Source organism: Macaca nemestrina, chromosome 1 (assembly GCF_043159975.1).
Source record: "Macaca nemestrina isolate mMacNem1 chromosome 1, mMacNem.hap1, whole genome shotgun sequence".
Lineage (NCBI taxonomy): Eukaryota > Metazoa > Chordata > Mammalia > Primates > Cercopithecidae > Macaca > Macaca nemestrina.
Window position 1 is genome coordinate 171,329,918 of NC_092125.1, and position 14,900 is coordinate 171,344,817.

General features: G+C 49.5%; 1 protein-coding gene across 2 annotated transcripts in view; it reads left to right on the forward strand.

The window, feature by feature from the left end:
* The first annotated feature begins 2,263 nt into the window (after positions 1 to 2,263).
* The window catches only part of LOC105495171 (KN motif and ankyrin repeat domains 4), a 90,432-nt gene continuing 77,795 nt past the window's right edge, over positions 2,264 to 14,900 (forward strand). The window contains exon 1 of one of the 2 annotated variants that reach the window (XM_011764440.3): positions 2,264 to 2,624. The gene's annotated coding sequence lies outside the window, so the exon portion shown is untranslated. The remainder of the gene's footprint in view (positions 2,625 to 14,900) is intronic. The other variant, XM_024797038.2, reaches the window with a different exon arrangement.

Consider the following 14,900-nt stretch of genomic DNA (forward strand, 5'->3'; position numbering starts at 1 on the left):
CCCACCTGAACTGGGCTTCCTCTTCCCTAAAATGGAAATATGATCCACACTGGGTCTATCCCACAGGGATGATGGGAAGCCTAAATGAAAATAGTATGAAGTGCCCCCAGACATGAGAGCACAAACCCCTGGCCTGTGGGCTGGATCTGATCCATAAAGCCATTTCCTTTGGCTTGAACAATGTTGACCTATGTAGAAAGTGTTTAGCATTACACAAATGAGCTCCTAACAAATTTGGGGCCTTCACTTAAATATCTGACTTATTGCTTTCTTTTTGTTGAGATGGAGTCTCGCTCTGTCACTCAGGATAGAGGGCAGTGGTGCGATCTCGGCACACTGCAATCTCTGCCTCCCGGGTTCAAGTGATTCTTCTGCCTCAGACCCCTAAGTAGCTGGGATTACAGGCACGCACACCACGCCCGGTTAATTTTGTATTTTTAGTAGAGATGGAGTTTTACATTTGGCCAGGCTGGTCTCGAACTGCTGACCTCAGGTGATCCACCCGCCTCGGCCTCCCACAGTGCTGGGATTACAGGCGTGAGCCACTGTGTCTGGCTGATGGCTTCTTTTTAAAAATGGGAGGAGCTGGCCACATGAATCCCTTTCCCTAGATGGCAAAATAGACTGAGCTGAGTAGCAGCAGCCTGGTCCCTTGGGCAAGAGCCTGGAGCTCCTATCAGGCTCACCACAGTCCCCACCACTCCCTGCTATGTCCCAACACTGGGACCAAGTCTCTGCTGCCATTTATTATTGGTCTGGGATATTGATTTGCTCCAATGGCGCTCTAGTGGAAGTGAAATCGTTCTAATAACCGTATTTCTATAAAAAAGTAAAAGGAAAGTCCCAGAAAGTACTCCCCCATCTGGGTCACAATGTCAAAAAGGAAACCCCTTTGTTTAAATGTTAGCCCTTGCCAATGGGCCCATGAAGGATGCCCATGGTGGGGGTCAGAGCTGGCATCCAGAGTCTTACGGGCTTCATGGCCCTCTACTTCCCCATCTCTGTTGTCTTCACCTGTAAAGGGAGAGTAACAGCAGCTCCTTTCTCCGAGGGTTATGGTGCACAATGCCCACCAGGCACTTACTGAGCTGTTCATTCAAAATTAGCAGTTGAAACGCAAACATTTTGAACTGATACAAAACTTTGGTGGGCCGGGCGCGGTGGCTCACGCCTGTAATTCCAGCACTTTGGGAGGCCAAGGAGGGCGGATCACCTGGCGTTTGAGACTGGCCTGGCCAACATGGCGAAACTCCGTCTCTACTAAAAATACAAAAGTTAGCTGGGCGTGGTGGTGGGCGCCTGTAGTCCCAGCTACTCGGGAGACTGAGGCAGGAGAATGGCTTGAACCAGGGAGGCAGAGGTTTCAGTGAGTCGAGATCGTGCCACTGCACTCCAGCCTGGCGATAGAGCGAGACTCCGTCTCAAACAACAACAACAACAGCAACAGCAACAAACCTTTGGTGGGCGGTCGGAGTGTGAAATGGAAGACGTAGGGTTCCTGAGTGGGACTACAGCAAGGACTGGGAAGGAAAAAAGGAAATGGAAAAAGACGATTTAGGAGAGGTAAAAGATCTGTCACTAGGGGCCGGGCGCGGTGGCTCACGCCTGTAATCCCAGCACTTTGAGAGGCCGAGGCGGGCGGATCACGAGGTCAGGAGATTGAGACCATTCTGGCGAACACGGCGAAACCCGTCTCTACTGAAAGTACAAAAAAATTAGCCAGGCGTGGTGGCGGGCGCCTGTAGTCCCAGCTTCTAGGGAGGCTGAGGCAAGAGAATGGCGTGAACCTGGGAGGCGGCGGAGCTTGCAGTGAGCGGAGATCGAGCCACTGCACTCCAGCCTGGGCGACTGAGCGAGACTACGTCTCAAAAAAAAAAAAAAAAAAAAAAAAAAAAAAAAAAAAAAAGATCTGTTACTAGGACCCCAGCCCTCACTGGACCACGTCCGCTGGCGAGCACCTCACTTACTGCACCCAGCTTCCCAGTGGCCAGACCTGGGTTCCAGTCCTGGCTGGAGCAAGTCATTACCTTGTCTGGCGCTGTTTCTGCACCTATCAAAAGAGGATGGAAATGTCTAAATGAACCGAGATAAACGCATACGAAAGCACTTTGGGAATCTGAAAAGCACTATGAACAGGTTAGGAGTTTTTGGTCTCTTTTCAAAAAGTTTTTCTTTTAAGCTCATGTTTATCAAGGGCTTTTGAGTTTATCGAGCCTAAGACCCTCCCCTCGGTTTCACAATTCTGCCCCTTCCTACACACCAAAGCCTGCGCCGCGTCAGGAGTCTTTTTTTTCTCCCCTAGCGAAGGCGGGGACTCGGGCGCTGTTGGCAGCTGGCGACGCGGGGCGAAGCCGCAACTGGCGGCGCCTGGCCAGTCCCGCATCCGCCGCGGTGGGTGTGCCCACAGGGGTGCGCCGGGGCCAGGGCCGAGCCCGCCGGCCAGAGGGCGCCTGGAGGGTGTGCGCGCCGCGGACGACCAGGGTGCGCCAGCCCCGGGGTGCGCGCCTGGGACGCGGACTGTGCACCCGGAGGCTGCGTGCGCCCCGAAGCCGGGGTGTGCGCCTAGCTGCCCCGGCCGGGTGCATCGCGGGCCGCCTCGCGCACGACTTCCGCAGCTCGCCAAGGTAAGGGACTCTGCGACCCCAGTCCCCGGCAGTGCCCCCGGGTGTCCAACACCCGCCCTGCGCGACCCGGGTGTTGGCCCCCGCGCTCGACCACTCTCCTCTCACCTCCGCCACCCGCCTCGCCCCCTCCCCAGCGCCGCGTCCTCCGCTGCCTTTAAGGCAGTGGCTGCAGCAGCTTGGGCCGACCTGGCGCCCCCGCCTCCCAGCCTGGGGTCTGCGACAGAAAAGGAGGGGGGCTGCTTGGGCTGCCCAAGGGTGGACGCCGCTCCCTTTCCAGCCCGGATTGGCTCTCCGCGCCCGGATTCTAGGGATGGAGAACACTGATGAGTAGGGGGAGGCCGTGCTGTCCTTGCGGCTCAGGTAGTGCAGCCCCCGCCCAGCTTTTCCGAGCTGGGCGCTGCGGTCGGGGATGCAGCCTGCGGGACTGGGCGCTTGCCTCGGGTTCCCACTACTACCTGGAATCGAGCTCTTAGTCCCTCTCCTGTCGCAAAACTATCCCCGTAGTGCCAACCCTGGCACTCCTCGGCCTCTGGCTGAACTTTCGAGGGCTCCCTTTGGGCCGCGACCTTGGGTGGAGGCAGTGGGGCAGCTCCGAGTGCTCTAGACGCCACCGAGGGCGCTTTGCCCAGCTGGCATGCCTCCTGTGAGCTCCTCCTTTCCCTTCTGCCTCTCCGGTAAGGTGACTCTGGGTACTTTGTCCCAGCAGACTGGCCAGAACTGGGAGTTGAAAAGTCCAGCCCATGGCCGCCAAGCTGGGTCTGAACCTAACTCTTGCCCTGGGCATCCTTCGGGGCTGCCCGATGCAAGTCTTAGTTCCTAAGCGCCCTGGGGTGCAAGCCTTTAGGGCAAAGAGGGAGTATTTTCCAGGAGAGGGAGGAGGAGATTCCAGGAGAGGAAGGAGGACCCCCTGAGGCCTGGGCAAAGTCCTATCCACCAAATAGGGCCAGAGGAGGATCAGATGCAGCCAGTGACCCGGCTGAGGCCTGGGGAGAAAGCATCTTGAGTTAAACACGATTCCCAAGGACCTTCCGAGGTAAATCAAGCCCAGGTTGCTTAGAGCTTCTCAAAATGTGACACAGGAAAGCTACACTGGAAATAGAGGCACAGTCTGTTCTAATATTGCCTTTTCAAACCCAGCCTTCCCACCTCACTGGACCATAACGTGACCTGGGGAAAGTGAGTTTTGGGGAATGGCTGGGGAATCAGACCAGACTGATTCAATCAACAAATGCTCTGTGCCAGGCACTGGTCAACGTAATGAGGTACAGAAGTGAACAAAACTGGCACTTTCTGGCCTCATGGAGCTTGCATTCCAGTGGCCAACACCAACAGGAATCAAATCACTCACATAAATAGAGAATTCTCCAGTGCTGAGTTCTTTGAAAAGACAAGATACCCTGAGAACCTGATAAGTCCAGTAGTCGGTCAGTCTGCAGAATGACAGGAGAGAGTGGAATGAGCCTTCTAGGCATAAGGAGCCGCATGTGAGACAGCCTCAGGTGAGTAGCAGAGTGGGTTAGAGGAACTGAAAGCTTTCCTTGGCTGAGTTACTACCAGGAGCCCAAATGGGCAGTCCCTTAGTTGTGCATCCCATTGAGTGCCTTCCTTTCTCAACTGTAATAATGAGCAGTTGGAAGCCCCCTGGCTAGATCACAGTGTGGGGAGAAGGAGAGAGAGAGACCAACAGCAGCTTGCTGGACTCACTGCCTCAATGTGTGCACCTTGGTCAGACAGCCCATGCCACTCGTGGTGCCAAGAGCAGCGGTTCATTCCCTAGTGTCCATTCAGCTCACAGTGAACCAAAGCCTCTGCCCAACATTTAGGGAGATTTGTGCTGGGAGTGGTGGCTCATCCTAGATTTTTAAAACTAGAAAGAACTTGCCGACAGTGTAAAATTCCTTAGGGTGGCATACGCGGCATTTCCTCGTCTGGGCCCTACCTACCTTCCCAGCCTCATTTCTGGCTCTAACACTTCCCCAGCCCCTTGCTATGAGCACCCTCAATATGTTCAGCACAACTATGCTTCAGGTGGTTCCTGGGCCACGCATTGCCTTTGCACATACTACTTCTCTTAGTCTAAAATATTCTTCTTGTCCACCCAGTGAATGCACTCTTAGCTTTTAACTTCAGCATTAAACGTAAGGTTTTTTCCTCTGTAGAAGGCCCTTCCTGACAAGATAGAGGCAAATGCTGCCTTCTCTTTGTTCCTAAAGTTCCCTGGACATGCTTCTGTCACAGCAAACATCAGCTACACTGAGCATCTTAAAAGCAGGACTCTCCAAGTATCTAGCACAGAGCAGGGCACATAGAAGGTGTTCAAAAAATACTTGTTGGATGGAAACTGTCCAGTATTTCTTAACTTTTTTTTATGTGGGGAGGGGATGGTGGTTATTGTATACATCTTTGAGATTCTGATGAAAATTATGGATACTCTCCTCCAACTGCATAAAACCTAAAATATCTTGCATACAATATTACATGATTCACAGCTCCCTGCTCCATTAACCCATTTCCAAAACTTTGGACTTCAATTTTACAGAAAATGGATGCTCAGTAAGGTGCGGTGACTGCCTAAGTACCCACAGCTGGCTATGAGTAGGGATTCCCAAGCTCCTGACTTGCAGTTTAAAGCTCCTTCCAGCTCTCTCTGCTTCTCTTAGCCAACAACCTCTTTTCGTCCCTGGTACTTTATGAAGGCCACTGATCATGGCTGGAAGATGGATATCTTGGTTTTGCTTCAGTTCAGTAGCAGCCTAAGGTGTGACAGGGAGAAAAATCTTATTATGGGCAGAGTTGACAATTAGGAAGACAGATGGGCCCTCTCCCTGGCCTGTTCGCCACCCCTTGCCTGCGATGTTATTACATCTGTTTTAGCTGGAGGAGGGTCACGCGTGCTTCACAGTTACCTCCTGGGTCCTGGATTGGGCCATGTGGGCCAGACTGGGAGACGCCCTTGATGGACCATTGAGATCAGAGGCCCAGCTATTGACCTTGTCAAAGGTTTCTTCCTGCAGAACGTGCTAAGGAGAGAACGGGGTTCTTGCTTGCTGCTACCAGAGCTCTTGCCTGCCTGGCCCCTGCTTTCTGCAACAAGACACCTGCTTCAGGCTATTCCATTCTTAGCAGATTGGGATTTTCATTTATTCAGTAATTCACCCATTCTTTGAAACTGCATTGAGCCTCTGCTCTGTGCCAGGACCCGTGCTGATTCCAGGTTACAGGAAAGGGCCATGGAGTATGTGTTTGTGCACTTGTGCACTTCTGGCTCTGCTCTGCAGGGGGAAGGGAAGAGGCAACTTTTACTCCTAGTTCAACCTGTACTTCTGTAGGTATGGTGGGGAGGATATGTAGGACTTCTTAGTGCTGAGAATATGCTTACTTTATTTATTTTTGAGAAAGGATCTCACTCTGTTACCCAGGCTGGAGTGCAGTGTCATGAACATGGCTCACTACAGCCTCCACCTATCTACTTACTTTTAAAACTCTGATGTTGTGCAAGTTATGTCAACTCTGGGGGGGACTCAATTTTCCTATCTGCACAATGGGTTTGAGAACAATCCTTTCTTGCCAATTTCTGGATGGTGGCGTGGATACAGTTATCACAGATCCACTCGATTGTGTGTGAAACAGGAGCAGTACAATATCATAATGTACATGTGTGTCGATCCCTGGCATAGTCAAGTCTCACCCTAATCCTAGAGTTAGTTACTGCCATAATCCCCAATGTATAGGTAAGGAAATCGAGGCTCAGAGAGGTTAAGTGACTTGCCCAGGGTCATGGTCCGTATTAAATGACCATAAAACTGGAATTTCACAGAGCCCTCTGTCTTTGGAGATCAGATGGCTAACCACTTTGTGCTACCCTGTAGTAGAGTTGGTGGGGAGAGGCATGGGTTTGGAGGTCAGTGTATTCTGGGATTGGAGCCTAGATTCACCACTAAGCAGCTGTGTGATTTACAGCTGGTCCCTAACCTCTCTGTGCCTCAGCACGCCAATCTCCCAGACCAAGTTCGGACTAAGAGGCTTCTAATGGGCCTTTCTGTGAACAGCCTCCAGTCTACACAGATAATATTTCAAAGTAGGATTAAAGGAGAGAAAAGGGGTCCTCCAGCTAAAAATAGGGCTGTCACAGTTTCCAGGATAAAATAAATGCTGCGCCAAGATTTAAAGTACGTAGATGGTGAATGTGATACATGGGCAGTTATAGATTGGTGGCATCTGAAGAAGCTGGCCAAGCGTTCCTTCTCCAAGAGAAAGAAGCCCTGTTTTCAAAGGATCGCCTCACTGTCTTGCCCAGGCCCTGGGCTCTGCCCCCTCAAATAGCTTTCTGGAGACACAGGCATTGTGGGAGAAAACACAAATCCCAGCTCCATCACTCTCTTCATTTTTTCCCCAAAAGTAAATAAAACTTGTTGGTTGGATAGTTTTTTTGTTTTTTTTTTTTTATTGTGGTTGTGGCTTTTTCCCCTTTGTGTGGAAGGATCCTTTGTGTCTGCAGAGTTTCCTTTGGTATGTATTTCTAATTTGTGGCTCTGACGTCAAGTGACAAGGGGGGAGAGAAATACAGCATCGGGAGAATTTGCTCCACACAAGGATAAAAGAGCAGCCTTTGGTGCTGAGTCCCCTCCACAGCCCGGTTTCTGCCCAGCAGGCGAGAGACGCCAGCTCTCGGTGCCATCGGTTTGGATGTTCCTAACAGGGCACCAGGCAGCAGGGCTGAGTGTTTTCAGGCGCTGCGCTCAGTTCATCAGCGATTCCCACCCTGCTCTCCCTTCTGCCTTGGAAAACGTAGCCATCCTACTCCTGGGGAAAGGTTTAAAAGACAGAATGGAGGCTGGCCGCAGTGGCTCAAACCTGTAATCCCAGCACTTTGGGAGGCCGAGGCGGGCCGATGGTCTGAGGTCTGGAGTTCAAGACCAGCCTGGCCAACATGGTGAAACCCCATCTCTACTAAAAATGCAAAAATTAGCTGGGCGTGGTGGTGGGCGTCTGTAATCCCAGCTACTTGGGAGGCTGAGGCAGGAGAATCGCTTGAACCCGGGAGGCGGAGGTTGCAGTGAGCCCAGATCGTGCCACTGCACTCCAGCCTGGGCAGCAAGAGCAAGACTTCGTCTCAAAAACAAAACAAATCAAAACAAAATGAAACAAAAAGACAGACTGGCAAGTTCGGTAGTGGCTGAATATAATAGTGTGGTCAGGGTCTACAGTTATTAGGTACGACATTGAGTATGAATGGGGAGGGCATTTTATCATTGTTTAAATTAAAAAAAAATTTTTATTTTACTCTTAGTTCGGGGATACAAGTGTAGAATATGCAGGTTTGTTATGTAGATATACATGTGCCATGGTGATTTGCTGCACCTACCAACCCATCATCTAGGTTTTAAGCCCCACATGCATCAGGTATTTGTCCTAATGCTCTCCCTCCCCTTGCTCCTCACCCCCCAGCAGGCCCTGGTGTGTGATGTTCCCCTCCCCGAGTCCATGTGTTCTCATTGTTCAACTCCTACTTATGAATGAGAACATGCAGTGTAATGTTTGAATTTTTAAGAGATTATTTTCATGGATCATTTGTGTGATTTGAAATAAAAAATAATAATAAAAGGCGTTACCCACCTGTCCCTCCATAATAGGGTGTTTGGGAATGAGAGGGAAAGAAAGGGAAAATGGCTTCACCGTTTATTATCCCTGTGAGCCTGAGAAAATTATTCAAGTTTACTAAACTTCAGCTTCTTCGTCTATATTAATAAAATGGTGCTGACCTGGACAGAGACTCCCTTGAGTTGTGGTTATAGGAAGAGAGTGAGAAGCCATATAATGCAGTACAGTAGTACCCTTTTCCCCATGGGAGATACGTTCCAGGACCCTCCGTGGATGCCTAAAACCATGGATAGTACTGAATCCTACATATACTATGATTTTTCCTATGCGTACATACCTATGATAAAGTTTAATTTATAAATTAGCAAAGTAAGAGATTAACAACAATAACAAAAGACAATAATTATAACAATAATACTGTAATAAAAACTATGTGAATATGATCTTTCTCTCTCTCTCTCTCTCTCTCTCAAAATATCTTAATATTTTTGGACCTTGACTAACCATAGGTAACTGAAACTTCAGAAAGCGAAGGTGCAGATAACAGGGGTTTGCGGGGAACACTGTATTGATGTCTAAGCACAGGTCTGGAAGGAGGCCAAGCATTCTTGAGGCAGTTGATGCCGTGGAGAGGATTTTGAGTTCAAGGTCATTCCACCAGTACAACTGGCCACTGGCCTACACTGTAAGTGCTGTGGATTAACACAGCATCTGCCAACCCACCCCTTGCCCTATGATTGCATGAAGCTCTCTTTTTTGCTGGCTTCAAGTTCCAGAGAGCATCCTTATGTCTGAGCTGGTTCTCTGGAAGTGAGGCTTTCTCTCCAGGCTGTGTCTTGGCAGGTGCCAGGCAACCAGGGCATGGGATGCCATTGAGGCAGGGGTCCTCCCGGGCCAGTTGGACTAGAGGGATGGGCAGAAGAGAGTCCTATGTGAAGAACTTTTGAGGCAGAAAGGGTGTAGGTGGAGATTCTTCAAGAAGGAGATAAGGGTGAGCTGGAACTCAGAAATATGCCCAGTACAAATACTTACTGAGCCATAAAGGATATAACAGAGTTTCTTAACTTAGGGTCAAGAGCCCCAAGGGGTTCATGTATAGAATTCAGAGGAGTCTGTAAACTTGGGTAGGGAAACAAAAGAGCATCTTTATTTAGGATTTTCTTGTATTATGAATGTAGGCAACAATCCAGTGTATTTGCAGTCCTTGTGACATTGTCACCAACAGAAATTACAGATATTTTCATTTACATTTTAGCTGCTACAGATACCTTGAAATATTATTTATGTCCCTGATGGCTTTGTATTTATAGTAGTTACTATACCCGCTGCCAGAGCTTATTATTTAATGCATTAATAAAGAAGAATATATGACATTACACAATTTTAAAAATTTTAATAATTATATTTCAATATTATTGGTTTTCTTTGTAGTCAAGCTATGCATTTTATTTTATGCATTTTTAGATGTTCTGAGAAAGAGTCCATAGGCTTCACCAGTCTGCCAAAGGGATGAAGGCATAAAAAAGGTTAAGACCCCCTAACAGGAAGTCAGTAAGCTTTATCCCCAATTTCCTACCCTCCCTCACCCTGACTTTTTATATACTCATCTATCACTGTCTAATTAGTGGAAGACATTGTTAAGCAGTAGTAAATTTTATTTAATTGTTGGCAAATTTGCAAAATCACAGAATTTGTGGTTTGGGTAGAAGGCTTTGATGTTATCTAGTGGTCAATTTACAAATTGCAGGCACACACGGGTGACTCGTCAGGTAATTCTATCAGCCCACAAACCCACCAGCCCCTGAGCTGACTGCTTGGTTAATCCCATGCAAAGCAATCTACTGGAACAACCACCTAGCTCACAATGACGATCCTGGGAGGTTAAGGAGTTTGTTGAATCCCTTGATCCAGTGCAAACTAGAATCCTGGGAAGGAGATGAAGCCGGTGAAGAAGTAGCTTTGAAGTGGGTTCTGAAATGGAGGGTATGCAAAGGAGGAGAAGGGAGGATGTGGAGGACTGGCCCCATGTTGATTTTGAGGAGGAAGCCAGGAAACAGGAGAGTCTACTGGAGCAATATTTATTAGAGTAGTAGTTGTGTTTTTTTGCTACCTTTTATTGAACTTGTGCCAGACACCGTGCCAAGACCTTCGAATATAGCAGTTGTTTCATCTTTACCCACTACTCAATAAGCTATGACTGTTACCATTCCCGTTGTATTGGTGAGCAAAGTGAAGCTCTAAGAGGTTAAACACTTGCTCTAAGGTACCTAAGATATCAAGTGGTGGAGCCAGGAGCTCAGCCTGGATCTGCCTGATTCTAGAAACTTGTTCTTGAAACCTACTACCGGCAACCGGGAAGAGTGTGTTTGGGAAAGCTCTGGCTGCCATATTGTTTTGGTAGGAAAGTGCCTGCTATCCATCCTCATCTTCCCCAATCCATCTCTCTGGCCTTTGCCTATTCTCATGCCACTTCCCTTCCCCTCCCACCCTTAACCCACTCACAGGCACACAGTCTGCAGGAGTGATGACAGAATAGAAATTACGAGCAAAAGCTGTGGAGTCAGGCAGAATGGGTTCTAATGCCAGCTCTGCTACCTGGCTGTGACCATGCTGAACCTCAGTTTTCATATTTGTGACATGGAGATAATGATGCTTCCCTAAATTTACCTATTCTCCCGCTAGTGCTTCAGCACCATTTTGGATACTTCTTTCCATTTGGGTGGGAGGAACTAGATTTAGACTGGGTGAAATCGCCCCCATCTTCTCAGGTGAGCTCCTGTAGGAAGACTTCCCTGATTTCTCTCCAACGTGAGCAGCAGGCACTATTCATCTTAGTACCTGGCTCTGGCCTTGTGAAAAGCTCACTGCTGTTGCTGTGTGTGGCTGTCCCTCTGGATAGAAGCTCCCTCTCTCCTTCCCAGTGCCCAGTGCCGCATCTGTCATGGAGTCCTTCTCAGTAGAACCTTGATAAAAGCAAATTAATTGTTTCCTTCATTCCCCGTTTCAGGGACCCTTTGCCCATTCCTGGCACCCCAATCCCCCAGACCCCTATTCTGGGCTCCGTCACCTAGAGCTTGTCTCTCACCTTTCTTTGGCCCCTGCTGCTTTTTCCGGCCCCTGCTGCTTTCTCCCTCCTTCTCCAGTCCTCCCTGCCTCCCACCTTGGCTATTAATGCTGCTGCTCCAAGTGCCAGATGCACTAGGCTCCTATGCAGATTTGCATTAGTTGAAGATGGAAGAAACCTTACCGCTTACCTAGATCGTCCCCCTTGTCTTACAACTGAGGAGCAAACCAGCGAGAGCAGGTGGCAGGCCCTGGATTGCAAGGGGATTGAGTGACTGAGCTGAACGAGGACTTTTGCTCCAGTTTGCTACCCTACCCTGGAACTCATGATTCCATATTGTTAAGTGGCTGATATTTGGGGCAAGGGGACAGGGGAGGAGCACATTCTTCTTCAGGTGCTTGCTTGCCTTGCTCTTGTGCCTGCCATGGGGCTGGCCTTCCCTGGCCCTGGCCTTCCCTGACCTAATCCTCTTCTCCTTCATTCTACCCCCATGTGCCTTGGCTTTGCTGACTGCTGAATGGAGCCCTGTGTCAGCCAGGCCCTTGGGTGGCCGCCTTCGGGTGATGCCTGGTGGTGCCAAAAGGCTCCTGCCTTGAAAGCTCTGCCTACTGGCAGAGAAATTCCCGGCTTTTGAGCCATTGCTTTGGACTACTTTGTCTTCTCCAGGCAGCTCTTGTTAAAATGCAGATGTGTTAATTGGAAGGAGAACCTGTTAGCCCATCGCAGTGCGGTCTGTGGAAGAGTGGAATTCCCTGGGCCTTGGCTAAGTCACATCGCTGCCCTATCCTCAGCTTCCTATCTGTAAAATGGGAACAAAAAAGATTGTATTATAGGGTTACCCAAGGATGAAATGAGATAGTGCGCTTAAAGCCCTTGGCACATAATAACTAGTTAATAAAATTAGCTTTTTTTTCCCCCTGAGATTCCCTAGCTGAAGTCCTGGTTCTTATTAGTTATTATTATTATTATTAACTTTTTAAAAAAATTAAGTAATGTAGTCTTCTTTCAGTTGAGCATTTCTTTTTCCTTTCTAATTATAAAGTGAGTTTGAAGTTAACTTTCTTGCCTTTAAAATAGGTTAAAAGATCCTACCTCACTGGCGTGTCAAGGATTTACTGAGCTAAAGTGCCTGTGGATGCTGCCAGGCCGGCCCTGGGCTCTCAATGAGAGCCTGGTGCTGTGGTCTGAAAGCTGGTGTCCTCCCAGAATTCGTATGTTGATGTCCTAATCCCCAATGTGATGGTATTAGGACATGGAATCTTCGGGAGGTAATTTAGGTCATTAAGGTAGAGCCTTCACAAATGGGATAGTGCCCTTATAAGAGAGAGCTCTGTCAACCCTTCTGCACATGAGGACACTCCAGATGCCAGCAGTCTGCAAGCTGGAAGAGGGACCCCCCCTTAGAACCCAGCCATGCTGGCACACTGATGGTGTTCTCCCAGCCTCCAGAATGGTGAGACACATACACATCTGTTGTTGGGAAGCCACCCACTCTGTGGTAGTTTGTGACAGCAGCCCAGACAGGCTGAACACCTGGTATTCTTCGTGTTATCCTGGAGGGGAGGATTGAAAGCCCCTGGGAGCCCCAAGGGAGGTTCTGGGAGGGTCCCTAAGGGAGGAGATGGAGGAAAAAGATGCAGGAGAATTGGAAGTCAGGGGCCCCTGCTCCTCCACCCCAGCTGCTTAGATTCCAAGTCTGGGTGGGAGGGGACTTAGGAATCTGCTTTGCTCTGGGAGGGGTTGGGCCCTGTGACCTTTTTCCCAGGTCATTGCCTTCTAGACAAGTTACCTGAGGTGCTGAGCTCCCTGGGGAGAGGTGCCCTCGGTGCTCCCTCCCGGGCTTGACTTTGGTAGTGGTGGTTGTGGTGGTGGTAGGAGGAAACCAGAGTTTTCCTTAACCCTCCGTTCTTGGGGTGAGTGTTAGTGGGTGCTGGAAACTGCTCCTTTGAGAGGGCGGCTGGGCTTTTGAGAACATCAGCCTGGCTAGATTCCCTGTGATTCCTCCTGAGACCAGCATAGTTCTCTCCAGGCTGGATCAGGAGAGAGACCAGGAGCAGGAGCTCCTGGCCCAGGCTTCTGGCTGGTGAGTGAGGAGGGGCGGGGGGTGCAGCTGCTCAGGAGTTTTCTAGCAACCAGCACAGCCTCACTTCAGGGCTCTCTAGAGGATCCTCCCACCCCTGCCTTTGTCCTGACTGCAGAAAGTGCATTTTCTGGCCAGGCAGCGCCCCTGGGCAATAGGAGTGTCATCAGGCCCCTCTCCATGCAGGCGCCTGTGTGAGCCTCTCCAGCTGGCTTTCCTGTTAGCCCCTGGGGAGGGCGGGTCCCCACCGTCATCCATCATAACTGTAGTTATCCTTCCAAAGCAGAGCCTGAATCATGCAGAAAACACTTTTCCCTGGGGCGCTAGAGACCAGGAGCAAAGGGCAGGCAGAGGTGAATGCTGGTTGCTGGGGCGCAGAGGCCAAGCTGCAACCTGCCACCTGCCAGTCTGATAGAGAAGACAAAAAAGGGCATCCTACAGGGTAGGTACGTGGTGAGCAAAGGCACAGGGGCGTTAAGGCAGGCGGTGGGGTGTGAGTGGCATTTGTGAGGGGCAGAGGAATTGGAGATGAGGCTAGAGAGGTATGCTGAGATGGCCTTCAGGGTCTAGCTGGCAGGCACATGGGTGACATTTGGCTTGCATTTGGGTTTTGTTTGACCTGCATAGCATTTTTTAAAAAAGAAGAATTCAGTCAACATTTAAAAATCAGATTTTACATAAATCCACATGTCTAGCTTCTTTTGAAAAAAAAAATCAGGTCTGGCAACACTAGCCTTGAGTCATTCCCACCACGGCCACACCTGGCTGGAAGGTAAGCAGTGGACCTTCAGGTGATGGCTGAGGTCCCACAGCCAATTGGCTTGTCCAAAATCTCTGCCATAAGCTTACTGTGGAGTTATTACAATGTTCTCAGAATGTTAATGCGTTACAGGGGAGGAGAAAGGAAATTCTAAACTATTCACATTATAGTCCCTTTATCAGATTAGGAAATGAATTTTAACTACTCATCAGGAATTTTTTTTTTTTTTTTTTTTTTTTTTTGCAGAGTCTCTTTTTGTCACCCAGGCTGGAGTGCAGTGCTGTGATCTCAGCTCACTGCAACCCCTGCCTCTCGGATTCAAGCCATTCTCCTACCTCAGCCTCCCTCCCAAGTAGCTGGGACTGCAGGTGTGCACCACGATGTCTGGCTAATTTTTGTATTTTTGGTGGGACAGGGTTTCACCATGTTGGCCAGGCTGGTTGGTCTGGAACTCCTGACCTTGTGATCTACCTGTCTCAGCCTCCCAAAGTGCTGAGATTACAGGTGTGAGCCACCGTGCCCTGCTCCTCAGGAAAATTTTGATTGTGGGTCGAGAAGCAGTTAGGTGGGGCAAATGGGATGCTTCCTGCATGATGGCCTGGGAAGGAACCTGGAGGAAGTGAAGGTGAGGCCAGGACATCTGGAAGGATGGAATGACGGGTGGGCCCGTTTGCTCTCAGCTACGGTGTCTGGCATCTCTACTGGGGATGACACCAAAACACCCATCCTTGGCAAATATTTATTGCACTGTAAGATGTTTACTACCTTACT